General features: G+C 36.6%; 1 pseudogene; it reads right to left on the reverse strand.

The window, feature by feature from the left end:
- Positions 1–2258: 2258 nt before the first annotated feature.
- On the reverse strand, positions 2259–26044 carry LOC149163351 (phenylcoumaran benzylic ether reductase IRL1-like; annotated as a pseudogene).
- Between the last annotated feature and the right edge of the window lie 1048 nt (positions 26045–27092).

Genomic DNA, 27092 nt, shown 5'->3' on the forward strand with positions numbered 1-27092 from the left:
ACACTTTGGAACGAAAGAGTCTATCACCGTTGAGACACTAGAGGGTTGAAGATGGAAAAAAATTATTTTGGATTGTCTAGCTCTCACTCACATTTGTTCTCATTTACAAAACCATCGCCACACAAACAATCTTCTTCTCTTCGCTTTTTTTATTATAAAAATAAAATATTAAAGAGTCTCTGAGATTTGTCTTTCGAATTCTTAATAATGTAATGAATCCCAAAAACATTTATTAATTTATAAATAATTTAAAATTTTGCAATAAAATAAATTTAAAATCAAAATAAATCTTTATAATAATTTAAAATTTCACAATAAAATAAATTTAAAATCAAAATAAATCTTTTTAATGTATATAAAAAATATGTAGAAAATTAAAATTTTTAATTTTTATTAGTTAAATTTAAAATAAATTTAATATGTTTTTTTTAATTATAAAACGACAGCTATCCAAAGTCCTATCACAATCAATGACCCAGAAGCCATCTGGAACGAAAGTAATTCATACTCAAGACGTTTCAGAAAAATCTGTGAGTCTAAATTCCAGAATGTTTAATCATTATCTAAAACCTTTTTTCACACGGATAGGGTTTATCAAACATGAAAGGACAAGCAAAGTATAACATACAATTCTGGTACGTGTTATATTGCTGATTATATTGGTTTTTTATACAAACAATACGATAATATTAATGATTGTTTGAGTTAGTGGAGCAAACAAAAATTTATAGGGAGGAAAATGATGTTCAGGTGATGGATCGTATTATTAGATGGTATTTTGTTGGAAATGTACTAGATAATGGCCCTAAGAAAATTATTAAATGGTATTCTGTTGGAAATGTACAAGACAATGACTCTAAGAAAATTATTAGATGGTATTCGGTTGGAAATATGATGTTTAGGTGATGGATCGTATATAATTATTATATGGTATTATGTTGGAAATGTACAAGGCAATAGCCTTAAGAAAATTATTAAAATTATTAATTGGTATTCTGTTGGAAATGTACAAGACAATTGCCCTAAGAAAATTATTAGCAGGAGGACTGGCCGTGGGATTGTGTATCCAGCTAATTTTTTTATGGTGCGGTCCAAAGGGGCATTTGTGGGTGTGGTTTTTGCATCATAATAACAAAGAAACAAGAATTCTGGGTTTGTTGTGGCACTGGCAGGGGCACTAATATGAAAGCTGAAGCTATGGCATTATGGGGTCTGTTTTGTTTTTCATCTTTTCTAAACATTCCTACCATCCACATTTTTAGAGATTCATTTGTGGGTGTGGTTTTTGTATCATAATAACAGAGGAACAAGAATTCTGGGTCCATTAGGGCAGGGGACACTAATGTGAAGGCGGAAGCGATGGCCCTATGGGGCCTACTTTGGTTTTCATCTTTTCTGAACATTCCCAGCATCCACATTTTTGGAGATTCTCAGATCATCATAGGAACAGCACCAAAATATATCAACCAATGAGACATGGATGGCTCAGTGAGATTGAATATCTTTGGGCATCTTTCACAAACTCAAGGATGCAGCATATTGGACAAGAATATAATCAAAATGCGGACCACATGTCCAAAGTGAGACTATACGATGCTGTGGACGAGATGCATATTAAAATAACAGAAATATAATCAAAATGTGGACCACATGTAAAAGATGAGACTATATGTCCAAGATGAGACTATAAGATGCTGGATGCATATTAAAATAAAAATAGAAAGCAACAGAGGAGAAGCGGGGATATTTCCACTTCCTGGATAACAACGACATTTTTATGAGCTCTAACACTACAAATATTTCGTTGTTTTTTGTTTTTTGATACACCCATATGGTGAACAAAATGAACATATTTTGGTACAAAATTTTCCTGTTTCCTGTTTTATCTACCTCTGGACAGTAGGGAAATAACTTAGAATGGTCATAAGTAATGTTGAAACACTGCAAATATTTTGTTTTTTGATACACCCAGATGGTGAACAAATGAACATATTTTGGTACAAAATTTTTCTGTTTTATCTACCTCTGGGCATAGGCAAATAACTTAAAATGGTCATAAGTAACGTTGAAAATATGGTCCTATATCGGTGACATCACAAGGAAGAACTTGGACGTTATTAAATATATTCAATATCTGTTATATGTACTGTTTTTACTTGACATCTAAAAACAAATGTTTTTTTCTTACTTAAAAAAATACAACATACAATGGATAACCATATATTGGGGATTTAGGATCTGAAATATGTCTTGTGGATTCAAGAGCACATTCTATTACTGACTATATGCCACTTTCTTAAACCGTGATGAACCGAGGCAACATATAGTGTTGAGAGATAGCTGTTGAAGAACTCATCTACAGTGGTGTACTCAACATGTGGATAAAGTTCGCAGACCTCCACATCCTGTGGTCCGTCGATTTCGAAATTGTATTGGCAGCCATTGATGAAGATGTCATGCGTCAGAGAAGCCACGATGCTCTCTGGAAAGTAATTCACTGAACCAACCCACAATAATTAAAAAGTAATTCTTTTTATACACACAATAAAATAAAACAAACACGACGGACCACACTCTGACGTGTTACCAGAAACAATTATTCAGCGCTCCTGTACCTACGATAAGCACGCAAGGTAAATTTATGATTCTAGACCAAGGCTTGCCAAGTACAACAAAAAATTAAACTTATCCACTTGTAACCCTAGTCCTCACCCCTACTAATATTAGAAAACATTCAACAAACATTACTCCTTAACCCTACCAATATTAGAAAATATTCAACGAACATTCCTCGCCGTACCAACTACCAGCAGGTCCATCGCATTCAACGCGGTTACTCTACCTACTACAAGCAGTTCAAGTCAAATTTATTCTTTCAACTAAGCATCTGACCCATTCGAGTCAGAAAGATTCTCATTTTATGTAATGCTCGTGTGGTGACATAACCATATTATCAACGTTAAGTGAATGAAATATATGTATATATATATATATATATGAGCGCTTGTATATGCGAATAATACCTTTTGCCATTGCCAGCAAATCTTGTTCAGAGATGCAGACTCTTGGCAGAGTCTTTCCAATCTTCGTCTCCCATATGGCTGCAAGTTCGTTGAGCGTCAGAAAATTCTTGGGAGGTCTGAAGTGGACGGTTTTGTTTAAAGTGCGTTTATCATCCACGCTCTTGATTGTGTATTTGCCAATGTCAGCCCCAGTAACGAGGTAAGCTTTATGAACATATTTATTATTTATTATAGAAGGATTAGAATTGTGATTAGTATAATTGATTTTCGAATATTTAGGAATCTGATTCAACAAAGTCCTAATTAAATTCAAAAATATTTTAAAAATCTAAAATCAAATTAAAAATAATTTATATGTAGCACCTATTTTCTCAATATTTATAAAATTAAATTGAGTAAAGAGAGTGATGAATGCGTTTTACCTTTGATGTTTCCATCCCCATAGATTTCGAACTGTTCTGAGGGAGGAGGAATCTCAGAAGGATGAGTGTGATAAAAATAAGGCCAACCGGCTATGGAGTTGCAGCAGATGTAAGTGAAAGGGATGTTGGCAGCCTAATTTTTCTCTTTTCCTTGTAAAACGTCAGTCCAGGCTCCACTGGCTCAGCTTTGTCGAGGTCATGCCCAAATTCCGAGGGAAGAAACCTCTGCATGAACCAATGTACGGATGAGCAAGCTATCTTTTCGGCCATTTTAAGGAAAGAAAAAGTAAAATATTTGAGATTCTGCAGCTGGCTAGTAGAACAACATTCAATATTCTAATAATAAATTGTATCCATACTCCAATCAACAACGAGAATGGCTAATATTGGTCTGAATGGTTTTTAACAAAGAGCCTTCATATATACATTACACTGTTTTCTTTCGTTTGCTTTTTTTTTAAATGCAGTAATTAAATCAATATCACATATTTTAAATAAAATTAAATAAAAAAAATCCAAACACTTAAATCAAACTAAATATTAGACCATCATAACAACATTATCTACCAATTTCATAACATATGACAAGATAACAGTCAATGACAAGTTTAAACATAATTATGTAAACATTGTCATGCTTATGTATACATAATCATTTTAAACTGTATTTTTTAATATATTAAAAAATAATTATCTAAACATTATTTAGAAAAAAAAATCTAATTTATTTATTAAGTCTTTTTATTTAACTAAATTTAAAGACAATTTTTGAAATACTATGACTACCCATATTATTATTATTAAGATTTTTTTTTTTGATGTATTAGGTATATTATTATTATTAAGATTTTTTTAATGTATTAGGTATATTATTATTATTATTATACAATTTTTGAAATACTATGACTACCCATATTATTATTACTAAGATTTTTTTTTGATGTATTAGGTATATTATTATTATTAAGATTTTTTTAATGTATTAGGTATATTATTATTATTATTATTTTTTAATGTATTAGATATATTATGATTTTAAAGAAATTGCTTATAATTTTATTAATAAAAAAATTATAATATTATAAATTGGATTATTATTTTTATTTTTATTTTTGGAGTATAGAATTTAAGAAAAAATTATACTTCTTTGCATGTAATAAATCTTAGATCTATATATTATTATTTTATATACTCGTAATAAATCATATATATGATGATGATGGTGGTGGTGGTGGTTAATGTCCACTAATACTAAATTTTGGTCTATGGGACCTAAAGAAACGAATTATTTAGTTTGATTTAAGATTTTATTCCTATCCTAAAGAAATGAATTATTTAGTTTGATTTAAGATTTTATTCCTATGCTCAAAAGGCTTGGAGAGAAGCCTCCTGAGCTCACTATAATTTTGACATCGTAAAAGGCTATGCAGGTTAGTATTGCAACAAAGAAAGATTATGAAACTGAGATCTAATGTGGTTGTACGTGGGGCACTCTAAGAGGAAGTGATTTTCATCATCGATGTTCATATTCTCACAGAGATGGCAGATCCTTTCCATCCATGGTGTTTTAGGAACTGCCCAATGAGAGTTCGTTCTAATCTTGGCTATATTAATTTTCTTCTTTGAACTAGTTAAAACAGAGAGAAACTTTTGATCTTTTAGGGTGGGGCTGATGACCTCCTTATAATATCTTAATTTTCCTTTAGCTTCTAGATCTTTCTCACACCACATTTTTTCTTGAACTTAGAAGTCACAATATTTTTAATGTTATTAATGTTTTGCAATGCAACATTCTTGTCGATCTCCCAATGGTTTAACCAGGCCTTGGTGTCTTTATACCAACCTCATTTGAGCCTTAGGTGGTTTTGGCTAGAATTTAAAGCTAGCTTTGGAAGTCTACGGTCTCCTATGTTATTGAGTTTGTGCTTGTGTCACACGGAATCAGTCAAGAGTGCAGACACAACCGACCTTCCTAGAAGTCTAAGACATTCTAATGACAAACAAAACAAACTGGAGCTATCCTTCTCTAAACATGCATTATGATATGAGAAATCAAGTGTTTCGTTCTTACCTTTGTCCAAACGCTGTTGTAGAAGTCCAAGCTTTGTTGATCTGGATGAGCTCCTCCTTTTCTCCAAAACCTGCAATCACCAACAGTCAAACAATTAAATAGCACCTGATTATAACATAAAACAAAGCATATTCAACATATAGACCAAGGAGTACATGAAATAACCCATAAACAACAAGTTATTGAGAAGAATGGACCAATTTGCATTAAAGGTAATCAAAAGGAACCATTACAACCTGAGCCTTGGTGTTGTGCAAGCTCCTTCCAGGGTCCACAAGAGTCTTCCTTTACCTTGACAAAGCTCACCCACTTCCAAATAGAATAAGCAAAGATGGCAATCTCTCCTCACAAGCTTCTAAATGGGAGTCCTAATTCCTGCAGCATTCACCCTTAGAAATGTATAGCTTTCAACCTCCCCTCCTTCTGGCCCAATGCTTGTATTTATAGTGCTCAAGAGGAGGTTAATCAGGTCCACCATCAATGGGATAATCCCCTCTTTGGGTGGGATAGCTCCCTTATTGATGGGATAAGTTCCTCTTTGATAGGAGTGCATGAACCATCTGGAGGCGCCCAATACACGTCGAACAACCTTCTAGAATGCTCTAGAAATGACCACAAGTAACTTTTTAAAGATGAAACTTGCGCATTCTAACCTTTACAGGGGGACGCACCTGTCCCTTTACATACAGAGCGTCCTTGGACGCAGACCTCATGAACAATAGGTGCGTACCCGCAGGCAAGGTTTGAGAGAACCTGCGTACCCAGAGATAAACACATTTATAAAGACTTTCTCTCTTTCTTGGAGTTTGACATGGATAGCAGAGGCATAAGACTTGCTTAAGAGGGTAGTATGACTGTTGATAGAGCCATACCAACTGTAAATAGCCATGGTGACATTTTTTAGTGTAACAGATTGCCCCCTAAAGTGCGAAGCCTGGAATAGATTAGGGTTTTGTATTATCTAGGAAGGGTGAAGCGCTTTATCATTTCAAGGATTATCCCGTGGAGAGCCCGGTCAGAACCTGCAATTTTCAACACAAAATACATGTATAAGATTATATCATCACTGAGGTAGGCATTCCCATACTCAGATTAAAACTTTAACTAACAGACTAACTACTCTGATACAGGAATGATTTTGCAGTACATCATATTCATAGACTTTTGTAGACACAGTATGGGCGCAGCCATCTGTTTATGGTTAGTCTACTTAGATAATGAATACAAAACTCCTCGCAGCCTGGATGGTAAAGATTTGATCCAGGGTCTTCATTCCTACTTCTCGAATTGGTACGATTCTAGCCATGCGAATAAATGAGTCGATGTCGAACATGGTAGAAACCACTTGATTACCAGTCGATGATGTGAACTATTAACAAGCGTGAGAGAGACCACCAGTAATGTCAATGGTTCTCAAAGTACCCAGTACAATCCATGAGATGTGAATGAATGAGTTGATGTCGAACATTTCACGGAATCCTTCGATCGAAAGTCAATGATGTAAACTGACGTCAAAGGAAAGAAATCTGCCATTGATGCATGCAGACTTCAAGGCACTGACGATTTCTAAGTCATCTCTCTAGATAATGTGCTGATGTCGATAGAAAGTGACCCGTTGCAGGCAAGCCCACAACACGAAATCATTGTTCAAGTTGAAGAAATGTTGCTGTAAGGACTGACTCAGGGATGGTCAAATGGATGACAAGTATTTTGCAGATGAAAGTTTTGTTTGCAGACCTCTTGAACACATAACGACACGACAGATGGTTTGGTGCTAAATAACTCAAAGTTAATCCCCGGAACCCGGCTGAAGACTTTCAAAGTGGTTTGATCAACTGTGAGGTAAAGAATTTCCCAACCCAGGTGAATGAAAAGTGTCGTGTTCAAGAGTGGTAGTAAAGCTTCTTCTGAGACAAAAGGTAACAAATAGGCTCATTCTTCTCTCTTTTCCCCCACCATTTCTGGTAAGTACCTCTTTATTTTTAACAAGCTTGAGGAGGATAACATATGCTTGATTATAAGCTCATCCTTCGGATGAGTCCAACCTAGTTTTGATTCGAACCCTAGGAAGGAGTGGTTCGTTCCCGTTTGTAATTGAACAGGTCCTTTACTGTGAAATGTTTAACGAGCCCAGTATAAGAGAAACTCGGCGTTTTTCAATTTTAGAGAGTCTGAAAAACTTAAGAAGACTCCAAGTTGAACTTTTTCGTAGATTTGTGTCCCTCAAGCCCGAAAAAGTATAAAATAATACCTGGGGGAACCGCTTGATCTTGCGACCAAGGAGTACTTTCATAATTAGTGCCACTGACCTGAAAAGTAAAAAGCGATCAAGGACACGTCGTTTTATTTCCGTATCGAGTTTGAAACGACAAAAACCCGACAATCTTTTCCTGATTTTACGGTCAGAAAAGAGCTATAAGGGGACCGTCTTTTAATTCCGTTTTAACGAGTGTAAAAGAAACGCTCGGCAATCTTTTCATGTTTTAGGAGTCAGAAAAGGGCTTAAAAGATGACTCTAAGGTGTCACTTTTTCGTAAGTTTTAACGAGTTCGAAAAAATGATAAAAATGTACTCATGGTTTTCACTTTTTCGTATGTTTTAATGAGTTCGAAAAAATGATAAAAATGTACTCATATGGCCGACTTTCAATTTAATTTACGAGCAGGAAAAGACGGAAAGAACTCGGCATTTTCATTTGTTTTACGAGAATGAAAGATAGCAAAATAATCTCGGTATTTTCATGAGTTTAACGAGTCTTGAAAATAACTGAAATTGACTCGAGATAGGTTTCATTTTTACAAAAGCTTGAAACAGACAAAAACTATGCTTCAAAGTAGTTTCATTTTTACACAAGCTTGAAACAGAGAGAAAACTGTGCTTGATGCCCCCTAAGCATAATTGCTAGAGCGCATGCCCCCCAGCTTCATTTCATTCAACCAGTTGGATGAAATGAAGGTTGAGTTACGAGATCATTTGAAAGACTCGACCTAAAACTGTAAGAAAATTATACAAAACACTGAAATAACTAACCTAAACATACAACCTAACATCTATGAGGTCTAGTCAAACTCTCGACTTAATTAGAGGAGGATTTGTTTCATTTTTTAATGAGCTTGACACAGGAAAAGAACTATGCTCGGATCCGGTTTCATGTTTATGCAAGCTTGAAACGAAAAACTATGCTTGTTATAAGTTCACATGCCCCCAGCATAATGACGCAAAATGAGGTACATGCCCCCCAAGCTTCATTGCATTCAATGAGGTGGATGGAATGAAGCTTTACTTTCCAGATCTTGGAAAGACTTGTGGGAGTTGTTTCATTTTTTAGTGAGGTTGACACAGGAAAAGAACTATCCTCAAAACGCTTGTTTCATTTTTTAAACGAGCTTGACACAAGATAAGGAACTATGCTCATAACTACTTTCTACAATCTACCTAACAAAAAACGTTACTTTAAAAACCTTGATTCATTTTTTAACGAGCTTGACACAAGACAAGGAACTGTGCTCTAAAATCCTTGATTCATTTTTTAATGAGCTTGACACAAGACAAGGAACTATGCTCATGACTACTCTCTACAATCTACCGACTTAACCTACCCTCGTTTCATTTTTTAATGAGCTTGACACAAGACAAGGAACTATGCTCAAAAAGTTCGCATGCCCCCAGTATAATGATGCAAAGCGAGGTGCATGCCCCCCAGGCTTCATTGCATTCAACCAGATGGATGGAATGAAGGTTTACTTTCAATATTTAACTTGAAAAAGGGAGTTGTTTCATTTTTAAGGAGGTTGACACAAGAAAAGAACTATCCTCATACCTGATTCATTTTTTAACGAGGTTGACTCAGTAACAGGAACTATCCTCATAACCCTACTTTCTACAATCTAACTACATATCCTAAAATCTAGCTGATTCATTTTTTAATGAGGTTGACTCAGTAAAAGAACTATCCTCATGCTAGCCTGTTTCATTTTTTAACGAGGTTGATACAGGAAAAAACTATCCTCATACACACTGATTCATTTTTTAACGAGGTTGACACAGTAAAAGGAACTTTCCTCGTTACAGCCTATTTCATTTTTTAACGAGGTTGATATAGGAAAAAACTATCCTCGTTACATTGATCATGGCTTCCAACTGGAAGAAAGACATGTCAATGGACACACCTTGATCATGGCTTCCAAAAGGTCTTCATCAGAAGGAAGAACACTTCTCTGGAAGGAACACATGTCAAGGGACTCAAAAGGGATAAGAACATCGTGTTCAAGTAATCCCATAGAGTTTTCCATGTCAATTACCGGATGTAAATCAACAGAAGATGAGCAAACAGTGAGAGGCTCACTTACATCGGTAACTGAAAACATGGGACCAGTTGCCACATAATTAACCCGTGGCAGGGTAGATACCACTTGAGAATCAGGAACATTTAGGGCTGTCATATTATTGGTAGTTGAAACAAGACTAGGGAACGAGAGCTGGTCTACAGTCACAATACTGCCATTGTGAGGGAAAGACATCACGTGAAAGAGTGTCGATACGACAGCTTTCATTGCATAAACATAGTCTCGCCCAAGGAGTAAATTGAAATCCAAGGGACCTCGAACTACCATAAGATCAATACAGACAGTTTTACCTTCCAAGGTAATAGAAAACTTAGGAAGGATCCCTAAAGGTTCACTAATGGTTCTGTTAAAAGCTTTCAGATTCTGCGTAATAGGCGCAAGCTGAGGGGAACCCAAAGCTTTCCAAACAGTTGAGGATAATATACTAACAGAAGCACCTTCATCTACCTGAGTACGATGTATGTCCCTACCACCAGCCTTGACAATGATTTGGAAAGGGATGGAGGAAGGAAGACGAGGTTCTGTCAGTCTATTCCAATCAAAGGAAAAGACCTCAGTGCTTGGAGGGGGTTCTATAGAAACAGGTGAAATGCCCCCCGGCGTAGAAGAATCTGATGTAACAAGAAGAACCTGAGCGGTATGAAGTTCACTCTCTAAATGGAAAGTGGGATCGACCGAATCTGAAATTGAATCGACCACTTGATCAACTAATGGATCATCAACCTGAGTGACATGAGTTTCACTCTCCAATGGAAGAGTGTGATCGACTGTACTTGAAATTAGATCAATCACTCCGTCAGTTGATGGTAGGTTTGGAGAAAGTTTACGGTAACCAGTTGGAAATTCTTGCTGTGGAATAGTAAGTTTTTCCAACAATTTTGAGGCTTCATCCATGTGAGGGCAAATGTGAGTTTGATGACTCCCTTTGCATAACTTACAAGGAAACCTAACTTTACCCTTTTTCCCAGGAACCTGACTATCACTGGTTGATGTTTCAATGGAAAGTTGATGAGATTTTTTTGACCATACTTCCAAGACCTTTGGAATACCAGGACAATTGACAAGGAAGTGGTCACCCTTACAAAGCCTGCAAGGGTATTTGGGTTTACGGTGCATGTCGGAATTTTCCTCAACACAACTAACACTTATAGCCATGGTTGGTTGGTTGACTTATTTCTTATCTTGCTTCTTCTTCTTCTTCTTCTTCTTCCCTTTCTTCTTCTTCTTAGCCTCCTGGTTACTAGCATCAAGGCTTTTACCAGGCGAAGAGGAAGAAATGGAGGAAGAAAAATTAGGCGAAGAAGGTAAAGGGTCAACAGAAGGTTGGTGATGTTGAGATGGTGAACTCTGTTGAGGTGAAGCATCTGGTTGAGATGGAACAATTGGAGTATTTTGGGCCAACGAAGTTGAAAATAACCATATCGGTAAACCTATTGTAAATCCAGGTAATGACAAAGTAGCCATATAAGGAGGACCAACATTTCCAAAGTAAGGAAAAGTACTAGGATTCTCATTAGGAGGGGTTCCTAGGTTGATAAATTCCGGAACATTTGCCATTATATTCAACTTCAGTGAATTTTATTAACAATTTATAACTAAAATTAACAATTCACAGTTCACACCTAAAAATTAAAATTCACAATTCACACCTATGGTCTCTAAAAGTAAAAACAAACAAATTAACACGCGCTATCAAATCTAGGAGTCAAACCACACACAAACAGTAAGCTCTCCGGACCGAAAACACTAGTTGGTGATGAAGCCCAACCTCGCAGAATCCAGTACAGAAATAGTGGGTGGAACAGTTACCCCGGCAACCTACTTAATGAATAGACTGGACCAAGTTCCTCCACTTTAACCGTCTCGAGTGAAGTGAACCCCCCAGAAAATCCAAGTGAGTATAACCGACGTCTGCTCCAGGTACAGTGGGATCTTCCCTCCACCGTCACCTTGGGTAGAGTCCTAAGATAATGGTCACTAAGGTTACCAACAGCAACAAATGCACCTGGGGGAATAGTCTACACTCCGACAGCACGCAAGGGCAGAGTATCAAGCTCAATCCCCTTGCCGGCTCCCTGACAATAATCCAAGGTTTACCGACAAGTGACCCCTGGCTCCTCGACAATGGTTAATCCGAGGTTTACTGTTTGTAATACGTGCGTGTCTGGCGTCGTTCCCAACGAGGGAGGATTGATCCCCTCACTGGTTCGCACACGAGCTCGTGCTTCTCCTTTAAGAGGAGCTTTCCCAGAGTACAAATGAAACAGTTGGATTTATCCTACCACAAGATAAGCTACTTGTTTGGTTTTGCTGTCTTGGAGAGTTAATTACTCTCCTACTCCAAGACACTAGCCTAAGCTATGTTGGTGTATCAGAGCCCTAGAAATGTAAAAATTACTAGATGAATTTTAATTAAGCGCTGTGTTATTAAGGCTGTTTTTACTCAAATGGGTAAATGGATACGAAACCAATGGTGTTATGACTCGACTCAATTGAATGCAATCGAATATGATAATGCAATCCTTTCAATTCGATGAATCCTAACTAAAGTAAGAAGAGAGTTTCCATTCACTTCCAACAATGCAAAAATTGATCACTAAGAGAAAATATAACAGATTCTCTAATGCACTAATTTTATCAAGAAAAACTAATGCAAATCAATTCCAAACCAATTTTTTTATTTTTATTTTTGTGTAAATTCAAATCAAAGAAAGCTGATCTAAATCTACGATTGATTTTTCAGAATGTAAACTATGCAATGGTAATCGAAGCACAATTCACTTGAAAAGTATGCAAATGTAATCTATGCACATTTTTCATTCATATTCTGAAAGTGAGAATTCTAATTATGCAAATGTGATCTATGCAAGAGAATCCTCAAACACAAGATGATTCTAATGTGATCTAAGAACCAATCAAGTGCAAGTCGAGAAAATTGGGTGAGAGTTCCAAAGATCAAAAATAAAAATACTCAAAGGTGATTAACACTTATACACAATTTAGCCCCCCCCGGCGAATGAGGGGGAGTTTTTTTTGCAAAAACAAAGGCAAAAAGATGCAAAATTGTGAAAAGACTGAGAGAAACCTCCAAGTAATGACCAAAGGAAAATAAATCAAGAATTTCTCAAGAAAGAGACTCAAAACACCCAATTGATGAAAGCTTAGAGCAAGAATGCTAATGAAACAAGTTCAGGTGAAGATTTTTGACAGGAGACTAATGGATCTGGGCAGTAAAAACTAAGAAAAAGCAAAATCTAAGAGGAAAAATGTAAAAAATGAAATTTTCTCAAATTTTGGCAGGGGACGCAGGCAACCCGTTAGCACAGGTGCGGGCCCGCTCTGTGCACACAGAAAAAGTGCGTCCAGGGACGCACTGTGCAGCACTCAGAGGGTGCGTCCTACTGAAAAACTCAAGAAAAACCAAAATAAAACTAATCCTAAGCTAACCCACCCAGGGACAGAATCACAGAGCCAAAACCAGAAAAATAAACCAATTTTCTCAAAGCAAAGTTCACACAAAGGAAAAGATTTTTCTCATCAATGGAATCCCCAGTGGAGTCGCAAATTTGTCACACGGAATCAGTCAAGAGTGCAGACACAACCGACCTTCCTAGAAGTCTAAGACATTCTAATGACAAACAAAACAAACTGGAGCTATCCTTCTCTAAACATGCATTATGATATGAGAAATCAAGTGTTTTGTTCTTACCTTTGTCCAAACGCTGTTGTAGAAGTCCAAGCTTTGTTGATCTGGATGAGCTCCTCCTTTTCTCCAAAACCTGCAATCACCAACAGTCAAACAATTAAATAGCACCTGATTATAACATAAAACAAAGCATATTCAACATATAGACCAAGGAGTACATGAAATAACCCATAAACAACAAGTTATTGAGAAGAATGGACCAATTTGCATTAAAGGTAATCAAAAGGAACCATTACAACCTGAGCCTTGGTGTTGTGCAAGCTCCTTCCAGGGTCCACAAGAGTCTTCCTTTACTTTGACAAAGCTCACCCACTTCCAAATAGAACAAGCAAAGATGGCAATCTCTCCTCACAAGCTTCTAAATGGGAGTCCTAATTCCTGCAGCATTTACCCTTAGAAATATATAGCTTTCAACCTCCCCTCCTTCTGGCCCAATGCCTGTATTTATAGTGCTCAAGAGGAGGTTAATCAGGTCCACCATCAATGGGATAATCCCCTCTTTGGGTGGGATAGCTCCCTTATTGATGGGATAAGTTCCTCTTTGATAGGAGTGCATGAACCATCTGGAGGCGCCCAATACACGTCGAACAACCTTCTAGAATGCTCTAGAAATGACCACAAGTAACTTTTTAAAGATGAAACTTGCGCATTCTATCCTTTACAGGGGGACGCACCTGTCCCTTTACATACAGAGCGTCCTTGGACGCAGACCTCATGAACAATAGGTGTGTACCCGCAGGCAAGGTTTGAGAGAACCTGCATACCCAGAGATAAACACATTTATAAAGACTTTCTCTCTTTCTTGGAGTTTGACATGGATAGCAGAGGCATAAGACTTGCTTAAGAGGGTAGTATGACTGTTGATAGAGCCATACCAACTGTAAATAGCCAACAATAAGAGTTAAATGCCATAAATAAAATTTGAATGACACTTGCAAAAAATATTTTTTAATTAAATTAAAAATAAAAAGGGACATAAGTACCTTATATATATATATAGATAAAACCATAGTAAAGTAACAATAAACAATAAGAGTTAAATGCCAGAAATAAAAATTGAATGACACTTGTAAACAAGATTTTTTTAATTAAATTAAGAATAAAAAGGGACATAAGTACCTTTGAGATAAATCTCAACCTTCTATCTTAACTTAATATTATGAGAATATTCACCTAACATTAAATCCCTATCATTCACTTAATAATTATTAATAATTAATTAAAAATTTTAGAAACCCTATAATTTATATTTAACATTAAATCCTTATCATTCACTTAATAATTATTAATAATTAATTAAAAATTTTGGAAACCCTATAATTTCTATTTAACATTAAATCCCTATCATTCACTTAATAATTATTAATAATTAATTCAAATTTTTAGAAACCCTATAATTTATATTTAAATGTGAGAATGGTTATGTCACATCTCCATATACTTTTAACATAACCATAGTAATTATTACATATTCACCTCAATCCTTATAACGAGGGTGAAGGCATTCAAATATCAACTTGCATGTTTATTCAACCATTAATGTTTATGGTTGGTTTACTACTATATGATACAAACCATATATTCATATTTAGATCTGGTACTAAGTCTTTACTGAGCATATTTTTCAATGTAAATGCAAACGTATTCAGAGTATTTTCATTCATTGTGGATTTAATAAAACATTTAGTTTCTCTACTATGAGGTGTGGCGGGAGTAGATCTCATCGCGATGCACACTCTAGCTGTCCCTCCTGCCTTGTTCCCTTTGATGTCTGGATGGTGATATGGCCATTACTCCAATCCGATGATCGACGATCCATCTGAAATCTTTGTTGGGGTTTTGCGGAGGTCTCATCTCATTTCTATTGTCTCAGTCTTTTTCTATTGGTTTTTTGTCTTCTAAGAAATATGGTTTCATCTCTGAGCGATTAGGACTATGGAGATTCCTCCATGGCTTCAATGGGGTTACGAAATAGATGGAGCTTCTACCTATTTGTTGCCCCTACAGGTATTCATCATTTCATTCATCATAACACTTGAACTTACTTGTTTGTAGCTGCAATGCTATTTCCTAATGGGTTTCTCTTTTTGGTGGTGTGTGCAGGTCTTCAGGTGAGGTCTCGGCATTTTCAAAGGCTTTCTGAGATGGGTTCCACCGGTTCCTCTGAGTTCTGCACACTCAACTCCTTTATGAGTCCTCAAGTATGTTCACCATTTTGCTTGCGGCATCTATTGTCTGGTTAGAGGCATACAGGCTTGTCCTGATGGTCTCCTCGTTTGGGTTTTTCTACTTTTCAACTGAGAGTTGAAGTGCGGTCAATACCTGCATGAAAGGGCTCTACTCGTGAATACTGGTTGTGGAAATTATATGTTCATACTTATATGTGTATTTTGGGTTTTAAGGATATCCTCGTTGTTACTTCGGGAAATGATTATGGCCTTGGGGTTCATCCAACATCTTTTTGGGAGTTCATCCAAAAGTCTATAATGTTATTGACAACATTCTTATTTTATATGTATTAATAGCTCTGGAATTTTCATCCAGTATTTGTTTTAATGAGCTCATTGACTCTGGAAATCTTTTGTATAAAATGAATATTTCAGAAAGTCCTTTAGGGTTATCCCATCTTGATATATATATATATATATATATATATATATATATATATATATAGTTAATGCTTTGTTCTAGTTATTGTTTATGTTGAATAGGAAACGCCTGTATCTCTCGCTTTATTTTTTTGTTTTCGCTAAATAAGGCACTATTCAGCTCTATTCATACTTATCCCCTTTGGAAGTTTTCAACTGTTAATTCTCTATTTTAGAGATCTTCAATATGAAATCTAGGTTGTTATTTGCAGGCAGAAGGCTTAGAGTTGGGTCCCTTCCTAGCCTACAATTGTTTCAAGTCCTACAGGTCTGGTTATTATCCCATTTTTTTTTCTTTATTGGCCTTTTCTTATTTTACGAAACTCCTAAGTTTCGTTGTTATTAAGATGAGCCGCAATGTTATACATTAGCAGATTTTCTAACAGTGACTCAACATGCATGCATACATAAATTATGAGATGATAGTGAATTAGGCCTCAGCCAGACTTTCTCTGTAAACAAATATATGGTTTGGTTTATAGCAGTAACATATTACATTCCTTACTTTGTTAGTCAATTATATATGTATCTACAGATTGTCTTCGTAATCCTGGTTTATTTAGAAAATCTTTTTCGTTCTAAGTAGTTCGTTTCTTTTCTAAGGTTGTTCTACAGTTTGCATTTATGCCTGAACTAGCAGCTTTTTCTACCATAATTTATGAAAGAAACTACTCCCTGTTTTCAGGGTAAGATTAATCGACATGCTAAATTTCAAGCTTTTCCTATAACCACAGTAATTTTTCCAGAATTTAAACATTTACTCTATTAATTTATAATTAATAGAGGTTCCTCAAAATTGTTTTACTTACCTGAGATTAGTAAAGAAAGAAAAAGAGTCCAACTGTAGAAATCACCTCTGTATATAACAGATTTTAATCCTCCCAACCTTGAGACTTACTTTCAAGTACAAGTCTCCCCCCGAGCTTGCCTGCAAGATTAATATCTTCTTGCAAGCTTTCTCTATAGTGCATTCGCTATCTGGTCACTGCCAGACTTAGCTTCTTTTTCGCCTGAGTTTTCAACATGGATTCTCTCCCTTTTCTCATTCATTCTCTCAAGTATCCTCTCTCCCCTCATGAGTCATTTTCCTTGGAGAATTCATAATCAGGGAGGTAGTTAGGGTTAGGCAACTTCCTACCTTAACTTTCTTGATATGAAAAGTTACAAGATTTGTTAACACCAAAAAAAGAATAGTTTCCTTTATAATTTTCAAATTTAATACTAAATTCAAAACTGTATCCATAAAATTCAGTTTGTTTTTACTGCAGTAAATAAAAATAATTACAGTTTTTTGGGGACATCACATCTTCCCCCTAAAATCAAACATCGTCTCAATGTTTTTCTGCTGAAAACAGACCTGGAAAAGCTTCTTTCATGAGCTTCTCATCCTCCTAGGTGGCCACATCTAGCCCATAGTGTTGCCATTTCAATTTAACCTGGGTGACAACTCGTTTCTGCAACGTTACTTCTCTCTGATCGAGTATAACCAGAGGTTCGACTTGCATAGACAAAGAAATTTTGTTAGTTGTTATCTTTATAACTTTCTTATTTGGCTTGCTTAGAGAAAATTTTGTTACCTGAATATCCTGCCAACTGATTATATGTTTAGGATCGTAAACATATCTTTTTAGTATGGATACATGGAAAACATTGTGTATTAGAATATGGTTGGGCAAGGCTAGTTGGTAAGCCACTGGCCCCACCTGTGCCAAAATTTGGAATGGACCACAAAAGCGGGGTGCTAATTTAGCACAACCACTCCATTGTAAGGTACTCCTCTTGGCGCGTACCCTCACATACACATGATCCCCTACTTGGAATTCTCGAAAACTCCTTTTTCGATCGGCGAAGTTCTTTTGTCGATCTTGAGTGGCCCTTAAATTGGAACGAACCTTCTTAACCATTTCTTCCATTTCCTGCAACATTTCGGGTCCCAACATTAACTTGTCCTCGGGTCCTCCCCAACTGGATGGTGTGCGGCATTTATGCCCATACAAAACTTCAAATGGGCTCATTTGTAAGGAAGTATGATAGCGTAAGCAAATTTGACCAGATGTAAGTAATCTTCCCATTTTGAGGGTTGCTGCATCACATAAGTTCGTAGCATGTCCTCTACCACTTGATTCACCCGCTCTGTCTTCCCGTCCATCTGAGGGTGATAGGTGGTGCTGAAGTTTAACTGTGTACCTAAACCTTCAAACAAAGCTTTCTAGAAGGCTGATGTAAATTTCACATCCCGATCAGAAATTATAGTCTTTGGTAGCCCATGTAATCTGAAAATATTCTGCATGAATATGTTGGCAATCTGTACTGCCCTGTATGTGGACTACACTAGTATGAAATGAGTTGATTTGCTTAGTTTGTCCACTACTACCATTATGGAATCATTTTTCTTTTTAGATCTAGGTAACCCCATGATGAAGTCGAGGGAGATAGTCTCCCATTTCCATTCTGGAATTGGTAATGGATGCAGTAATCCAGCAAGATGTTGGTGTTCTATTTTTACTTGTTGACATTCCAAGCAGCGAGTTAAATATTCTGCTACATTCTTTTTCATACTTGGCCAGTAGTATTCCTTGCGGAGTGCAGTAATTAATTTTTGGTAACCCGGGTACCCTGCATAGGGGCTCTTATGATATTCATCTAAAATCAAATCCTTAATGTTGTTTTGGTTAGGCACATATAATCTCTTTTTATAAATCAACATACCTACAGGATTTATTTCATATCCTAGCTGATATTCATGGTTGTTCGTAATTTGAGCTTGCTGTCCTAAAAACTAGTATTCTGGATCTTGTTCGGTTGCTTCTTTGATTAGTTCATTGAACGTGGTTCACACCTCACTGTAAGAAATTTCATAAAGACAATGTACCTTTCGACTTAAGGCATCAACTACCCGATTCTCCTTTCCTTTCAAGTGTTTGATTTCGAAATCAAAACCACTTAGAAAGTCTACCCACCTAGCTTGCCTGGCATTCAGAGTGGGTTGCTTAAAATAATTAGTCAGGTTATGATGGTCATTCATTAGAAGGAATTTCTTACCCATCAAGTAATGCCGCCACATTTTTAGTGCATGAATAACAACTGTTAATTCTAAGTCATAAGCTGAGTATTTATGTTCATGCTCCTTCAATTTCCTAGATTCATAGGTAATTACCCTACCTTCTTGAATTAAAACACCACCTACCCCTTCCTTGCTAGTGTCTGTACACACCACATAGTCCTTTCCTGGATCTTCTATGCTTAGAATTGGTGCAGTGGTTAGTAAATTCTTGAGTTGTTCAAAGCTCTATTGGCATTTGGCTGTCCATTTAAAGATTTTTCCCTTCTTTTGTAGGGAGGTAATAGGATAGGCCACTCTGGAAAATCCTTCAACAAATCATCTGTAATACCCTGCCAATCCCATGAAATACCTTATATCCACCACGTCTCTTGGTACTAGCCATTCCATTATGGTCTTTATCTTTTCTGGGTCTACAACAATTCCATCTTTGGTAATGATGTGGCCTAAATATTGAATCTTCTCTTTAAAGAAATCACACTTGCTTGGTGTTCCCTGAGAGTCTGCAGCACTATCCTTAAGTTCTCTTTATGTTCCTCAATATTTCGGGAATAAATCAGTATGTCATCAATAAATATTAATACAAATTTATCCAAGTATTGATGAAATATATTGTTCATTAGACACATAAAAGTTGCAGGGGCATTGGTTAGCCCGAAGGGTAACACCATGAACTCGTAATGTCCATAGCGGGTCCTAAAGGCCATCTTAGCTATGTCTTCCTCCTTGATTCAGATCTGATGGTATCCTGACCGTAGATCAATCTTTGAAAACATTGTTGCTCCCTTCACTTGATCAAATAGTTCGTCGATGCGAGGTAAAGGGTACTTGTTCTTAATGGTCATCTTGTTTAGCTGACGATAATCCATACACATCCGTAGGGTCCCGTCCTTCTTTTTGACAAATAGTATGGGGGCTCCCCAAGGTGAGACACTTGGATGAATATAATTTTTATCCAATAACTCCTGTAATTGCATTTTCAATTCTGTCAGTTCTGGTATACTCATATGATAAGGAGCTCGAGACACCGGGGCTGCTCTTGGTATTAGTTCAATGGTGAAATCTATGTCTCTTTTTGGAGGTAACCCTGGAATTTCTTCAGGAAATACATCTGGAAAATTTTGTATTACAGGGATACTTTCCAAGGACACAGATTTATCCTTTGAGTTGGCGTACCCCACCTGAATCACGTAAATCTGGCACCCTTTTCTGATGCATTTTTCTAGTTGAGAGGCGGTTATTGGTTGTAATTTTAATGGTCTCAAAATGCTTTGAATCTCTTGTTTGTTTCCTTGCTCATCCATATAACAGATAGCTTTTTTTTTATAGTTTATAAGGGACCAGTACATTTCTAGCTAGTCCATGCCTATTAGAACATCATATAACCTTATAAGTAATATGTTTAGATTTGCCACCAAAGGTTGTCCTGCTATTTCTAAAGGACAGTTGTTGACTTTAGTGAAAACACGTCTCCTTGCCCTTATTGGTAGCTGTACTAACCAGGGGTTTTTAAACTTGACAGCTTGTAAACCACACTGCTCAACTATTTTAGGACTAACATAACTCAATGTAGCTCCAAGGTCAATTAAAACAGATATAACATGATCAAAGATTTTACCTTCGAATTCCACCATAGTTGGCTGGTATTCTGCCTGATGATCGTCAAGGGCAGCATTGATCTTTGGAATACTCCTGGCTACATCTCCTACTATGGATGCCTCCTGAATCTATGAAATCTATTCAGCACCCCTGCGGTTAGGACAGTTCTTAATGTAATGAGGCCCTCCACACCCCCAACATTGTACTGGGGGTCTTGTTGCTACTTCAACTTTAGTTCTTCCTGATTTCTCATTAGATTTGGGTTCACTGGGAGGTCAAAATCTAGACTAATTTTTCTGTGGATTCCTGTTTATCTGACCTCTAGGAGGTCCTCTGTTGTTACTGTTCTTGTTCCCTTTATTACCAACAGAAAACTTATTGCCCTTTTTATCAATCCATTTCTTTCCCAACACTTCTCCTTTCTGTTTACTTTGTTGATACCAAATTGAGGCCTTTTGGATGACCTCGTCCATTGTTTTCGAATTGTCGAACTCAATACATTCTTTCATGTATAGCAGTAAACTACTGATAAATCACTACACTTTTTCCTTTTCTTCCCATATATAAGGAACATATCGGAGTAAGGAGGTAAATTTGGTGATGAACTCATCCATTGTTAGCTGTCCTAAACGTAGCTCATGAAATTCTTTTTCTTTCTCGTCGTAGAAACGTTCAGTTAGATATCTCTCTTTAAAATATCTTTGAAACTTTTCCCATGTTATACTTTGTTCATCCACCCCTCGCACAATCTTTACCTCCTCCCACCATAGGGTGGCTTTCCCTTGCAGCTAGAAAATGGCCAGGCGAGCCTTTAGATTGTGATCATATTCATATAGCTGGAAGTATTTATTCATATTAATGAGCCAAGCCTCTGCTGCCTCTTCTTGTTCTCCGTCAAAGAGGGGTGGCTTTATCTTCCTGAATTCTCCTTGTAGCTTTGTCCTTTGTCTTTTTTCGTTTTATACTCTGAGGCATTATCTGACTTTTCCTCTTGATTTTCTTCCCCTCCTTTTGTTTCCTCATACTCTTCCTTATATTCTTGCTCTCCAATCATGTGCCCGTGTTCTGGGTTGGGCATCGGCTGGCGCTAGTTTTGCTTATCTGAAATTTTTTTCATAATCTTCTCCTATTCTAACATTAACCTTTCATTGTCAGCTCGTAATCGGGCCATCTCACTTTTTAATTCTTGCACAGTCTCCAATATTGTAGGATTGGCACTACGGGTTCTTCTCCCAACTGCACCCATACTTCTGGGTCAGTTTCTAGGAAAGTTGTAGGTCCTAAGCATGTCATGTTTCCGTGTGGAGTGTTATATGTCCCTCTCATGGTAGTTGCTCCTGCTTCTTTTACTGAGATACAAAAACACTATCAGTCATTAGTTTTTCTTATATATATATATATATTGAGAGGCCTCAGTTTGGTAACCTTGGCTCTGATACCACTTGTCACATCTCCATATACTTTTAACATAACCATAGTAAAAATAAATAAATTATTACATATTCACCTCAATCCTTATAATGAGGGTGAAGGCATTCAAATATTGACTTGCATGTTTATTCAATCGTTAATGTTTATGGCTAGTTTACTACTATGCAGTACAAAGCATATATTCGTATTTAGATCTCGTACTAAGTCTTTACTGAGCATATTTTTCAATGCAAATGCAAATGTATTTAGAGTATTTTCATTCATTGTGGATTTAATAAAACATTTAATTGCTCTGCTACGAGGTGTGGCAGGAGCAGGTCTCGTCGCCATGCATGCTCCAGCTGTCCCTCCTGCCTCGTTCCCTTCATTGTTTGGATGGTGATCCAGCCATTACTCCAATCCAATGATCGATGATCCATCTGAAATCTTTGTTGGGGTTTTACGGAGGTCTCGTCTCATTTCTACTGTCTCAGTCTTTTGCTCTTGGTTTTCTGGGTTCTAAGAAACAAGGTTTCGTCCCTGAGAGATTAGGACTATGGAGATTCCTCCATGGCTTCAGCAGGGTTACGAAATAGATGGAGCTTCCGCCTATTCGCTTCCCCTACAGGTATTCATCATTTCATTCATCATAATGCTTGAACTTACTTGTTTGTAGCTGAAATATTATTACTTGATGGATTTCTCTTTTTGGTGTTATGTATAGGTCTTCAAGTGAGGTCCCAGCATTCTCAGAGGCTTTCCGAGATGGGTTCCACTAGTTCCTCTGAGTTCTACACACTCAACTCCTTTATGAGTCCTTGGGTATGTTCACCATTTTGCTTACGACATCTATTTTCTGGTTAGAGGCATACAGGCTTGTCCTGATGGTCTCCTCGTTTGGGGTTTTCTGCTTTGCAACAGAGAGTTGGTCTGTTACTTTGGTGTGCGGTCAATACCTGCACGAAAGGGCTCTACTCCTGAATACTGGTTGTTGAAATTATATGTTCATACTGTATATGTGTATTTTGGGTTTTAAGGATAGCCTCATTGTTCCTTCGGGCAATGATTATGGCCTTGGGGTTTATCCAACATCTTTTTGGGAGTTCATCCGAAAGTCTATAATGTTATTGACATCATTCTTATTTTATATGTATTAATAGCTCTAGAATTTTCATCTAGTATTTGTTTTAATGAGCTCATTGACTCTGGAAATCTTTTGTATAACAATGAATATTTCAGAAAGTCCTTCAGGGTTATCCTATATATATATATATATATATATATATATATATATATAAGCTATGAGTTAATGATTTGTTCTGGTTATTGTTTATGTTGAATAGGCAATGCCTGTATCTCTTGCTTTATTTTTTGTTTTCGCTAAATAAGGCACTATTCGGCTCTGTTCATATTTATCCCCTTCGGAAGTTTTCAACTGTTTATTCTTTGTTTTAGAGATCTTCAATATGAAATCTAGGTTGTTATTTGCAGGCAGAAAGCTTAGAGCTAGGTCCCTTCCTAGCCTACATTCATTTCAAGTCCTACGGGTATCGTTATTATCCAGTTTTTTTTTCTTTGTTGGCCTTTACTTATTTTACGAGTTTCATTGTTATTAAGATGAGTCGCAATGTTATACATTTAGAGGTTTTCTAGCAGTGACTCAACATGCATGCATACATAAATTATGAGATGATAGTGAATTAGGCCTCGGCTTGACTTTCTCTATAAACAAATATATGGTTTGGTTTATAGCAGTAACATATTACATTCCTTACATTGTCAGTCAATTATATATGTATATTTTCTTTGTAATTGTGGTTTATTTAGAAAATCTTTTTCGTTCTAAGTTGTTCGTTTCTTTTTTAAGGTTGTTCTAAAGTTTTCATTTATGCCTAAACTAGCAGCTTTTTCTATCGTAATTTATGAAAGAAACTACTCCATGTTTTGAGGGTAAGATTAATCGACATGCTAAATTTCAAGCTTTTCCTATAACCACAGTAATTTTTCCAGAATTTAAACATTTACTCTATTAATTTGTAATTAACAGAGGTTCCTCAAAATTGTAACCACGGTAATTTTTCCAGAATTCAAACATTTACTCTATTAATTTGTAATTAACAGAGGTTCCTCAAAATTGTTCTACTTGCCTGAGATTAGTAAGGAAAGAAAAAGAGTCCAACTGTAGAAATCACCTCTGTATATAACAGATTTTAATCCTCCCAACCTTGAGACTTACTTTCAGGTACAAGTCTCCCCCGAGCTTGCCTGCAAGATTAATAACTTCTTGCAAGCTTTCTCAACAGTGCATCCACTATTTGGTCACCACCAGACTTAGCTGCTTTTCCGCCTAACTTCTCAACACAGATCCTCTCCCTTTTCTCCTATGTTCTCTCAAGTATCCTCTCTCCCCTCTTGAGTCCTTTTCCTTGGAGAATTCATAATCAGGGAGGTAGATAGGGTTAGGCAACTGCCTACCTTAACTTTCTTGATATGAAAGGTTACAAGATTTGTTAATCATGATGATGATGATGATGATGATGATTATGATGGTTAACGTCCATTGGGACCAAACTTCAAACTTTGGTCTATCAGAGACAAATTATTTAGTTTGATTTAAGATTTTATTCCTATGCTCAAAGAGCTTGGAGAGAAGCCTCCCGAGCTCACTATAATTTTGATACCCTAAAAGGCTATGAAAGTCAGTGTTGCGACAAATATTATCAAACTGAGATATTAAAATAATTATAACTTAAAAACTTTAAAAATTAAATTAATTTTACTATTATTAAATATAGTAAAATAAAAAAAATATATTTAAAATAACTAAATACCATGTTTAATATAATCGTTATATAATTTTATTTAAAATATCACTCAAAATAAAAATATAATTTATATTTATTTAATCTATTTTAAAATTATATATATATATATATACATGTCAACGCAAAAGACCACTCATTCCACATACTTCTTATATATATATATATATATATATATATATATATATATAAAAAAACGCAACCACTCATTCCAGATACTTACCTAATTGAAAGGAATGAATGTATATATATATATATATATATAAACAAAGAAATAATTCAATTTCACCCGATTCTTTCTTTTTTGTCATAAATTAGACGATCACTACACTGACCTTAACTGTTCCCACTTTCTTAATGGCCTCCACAAGCTTCAGCTGCTCTGTGATTTTTGAACCGCCCAGGGTGGATATCACGATGTGGACGTCCTTAATCGAATTTACTAAAAAGTCGTGGTCACTTAAAGATCCCTGCAGGCAGGCGCATGAATTAAACCATAACCCAGCTACATATTTTTTATATAGTACCCTATGATTGACGATACAAAAAAACTTAATAGGGTAACAATGTAAGAAAAAGAAAAAAAACACTGTAGCGAAATCGAGAAAACATCATATACATAAAGAATGTGGACGCCGGAGTCCTTTAATTCTCGGACGCGCTGCGCTTCGGCGGGGTCAGAAGCAGTGGATGGACGCATAAGGCAATAAGTTGGATGACCGTGGTCACAGCTGCTTGAGCAACGAAGGGGCCAATGTAACCTGTGGCTCCAATCACCAGTATTCTAGAGGAGGCAGTGGAAGAATTTAAAAGAGGCTTCGCCATCTTACAGTTGGTAGCCATGGAGGTAGTGACAATAGACGTGGAGTTTTCCACTGTGTCTGCAGCTTTGTTATAAAGCAGAGGATGAGCCAACCCATAACCACATGTCGCCATTGTCGTGTCTCAATTATTCCTGATCTTATACACCTCTATTCAACTTCCAAGTTTTTTTTTTCAGAGAGAAAATCATCATATATTATATTAAGAAAATATAATGAGCTGATACATAAAAAGCCAAAACATTTTGATCCTGAGAATGCTGAAGATAATAGCTGTAGACTTGCAGATGCTAGAAAATCTGGGCATATAACAAGATTGTGCTGTAACAAAATCCATATGTGAAGACCCTATATATCAAAACATATCCTTGATAATCATCCAAAAAGGAGAGAAGATTTCTGTGGAATAAGATCCGCATAGAGCACAAAATAAAAATTGTGTGAGAAGAAAAGAAAACCCTGTGAAAAAGAAATCATGAGAAGAAGAGCCAACATTGTCAAGCCGGACCGAGCATAGCAGATATATAAACCAGCGCAGAGGCAATAGGAGCCTTGGAATCCTGGAAGATGCAGGCATTCCTCCATTTCCAGAGACACCAACACATGATGATGAATAAAGATCTCCATTCTGGACGTTGGGCACTCCACCACTTGAATCCCTCCTGAACAGAAGAGAAAACCTGGTGAGGAAAACCAGGAGATAAGGAGAGATCATACCAGATTTGGGTCGATGCTGGACACTGAAAAAGCATGTGGACATTAGTTTCGGACGCCTGACGACACATGACACATCTACCTGGACCCGACCATCCCTTTCTTTGAAGGACCTCCCATGTGAGGTTCCGATTGGAAAAAATGAGCCATGAAAATAAAATTGCCTTGAGCGGGCAGGATGTTTTCCAGAATTTGGAAGGAAAGATGGGTGAGGGCCGCAGCTGAAGATTTGTCGAGGTAGCTTCATATAAATCGTTTACACGAACTAGCTAAGAGGAGTTCGGCATTGACCATACCAATTCATCTTTGTTACCTGTCTGTTTAATACCTTTATCAGCGAAATTCTTTACCGCCGACTCCCAAATCTGTCGCAGAGAGAGAGGCAGACCGAGATCCTCTGCATCCTTCCAGATTGGCGAGGATGAGGACCAAGACAGAATCAATTTATT

This window comes from Pinus tabuliformis, chromosome 5_1 (assembly GCF_031772625.1).
Source record: "Pinus tabuliformis cultivar Carrire ecotype Pingquan chromosome 5_1, CPIR1, whole genome shotgun sequence".
Taxonomy (NCBI): domain Eukaryota; kingdom Viridiplantae; phylum Streptophyta; class Pinopsida; order Pinales; family Pinaceae; genus Pinus; species Pinus tabuliformis.